The 984-nt window shown below is 52.3% G+C and overlaps 1 pseudogene; it reads right to left on the bottom strand.

Moving 5' to 3' along the window:
- Positions 1 to 82: 82 nt before the first annotated feature.
- LOC102877562 lies at positions 83 to 772 on the bottom strand (annotated as a pseudogene).
- Positions 773 to 984: the final 212 nt, after the last annotated feature.

Genomic DNA, 984 nt, shown 5'->3' with positions numbered 1-984 from the left:
AGTATTCTGTAACCTTTTGCTATGAGATTCTTTTCTGAGACAGTATTGCCAAATGTTTGTTCCCAGTAGGTAGGTTTTCTTTTCACCCTGTTGGGGAAAAAGCGCAGCGGGTAGCCCAGCCCGGCCTGGGCCCCATACCCTCACTGCTTCCAGTTACTTTGCTGGTCAGGTTCAAGTGTGTGGGAGTGGGGGTGGGGGGGGAGGAGGCCAGGAAGGCCTTGAGCTTGGGCCATTCGCTGAGCCTGGCCACGTAGGCCGAGAGCAGAGGGAAGGAGGCCAGGCAGCTGGGAGCCACCACCTGGTGGATCAGCAGGAGGTCCAGCAGGTTGTAGTCAGAGAAGGAGATATGGTCACCCATGAGGAAGCCTTGGCCTCCCTTGTGCTGGGAAAGCAGGGTCTCAAAGCGCTTCAGGTGCCCGGCCAGTACTTTCACATAGTTGTCCTTGCCTGCCTTGTAGTTGGTGTAGTTGAGGGTCAAGAACCTTCAACACAGGTCTACCATCATTCACCACGTCCAGCGAGGCTGCCTCCCGTGGGTGCTTCCCCTAGAGTCCGAGAGAGCAGCCAAGGTGCTGCAGGATGACATTGGACTGGTGCAGGGTGAGGTCTCCGTCCTGAAACTTGGGGAGCTGCCGGTACAGACAGGACGCCTTGAGCTAGCTCTGCTTCCAGGTCTCCGTGGTGACCACCTCCTTCCAGCTCTGGTCCTGGTCCCCCAGCAGTATACGCTCAGCCTCGCAGTGGGGAAGTAGACAATTGTATAAGGCGCCATGGCGAAGTAATGGAGGTGCAGAGGGCGGCAGCAAGCCGAAAAAAAGGCTTTGATGTGCACGGGAATTTAATTTTTATAAGGTCCCATTCATCAATTTTATAATCTTCAGATTGTGTATTTCTAGCAGTATTTGGTAGTCTTTTTATATCATACATTTGGCCTTTTAAGTTTTATTTCAACTTTTCTCTTATGAACTTTATAGTTTTGGGCTT

This window comes from Elephantulus edwardii, unplaced genomic scaffold, assembly GCF_000299155.1.
Source record: "Elephantulus edwardii isolate Elephantulus edwardi_28Jun2011 unplaced genomic scaffold, EleEdw1.0 scaffold00125, whole genome shotgun sequence".
Classification (NCBI taxonomy): Eukaryota; Metazoa; Chordata; class Mammalia; order Macroscelidea; family Macroscelididae; genus Elephantulus; species Elephantulus edwardii.
The sequence above is the reverse complement of the archived record's forward strand: the minus strand, read 5'-3'. Positions and strand labels throughout refer to the sequence as shown.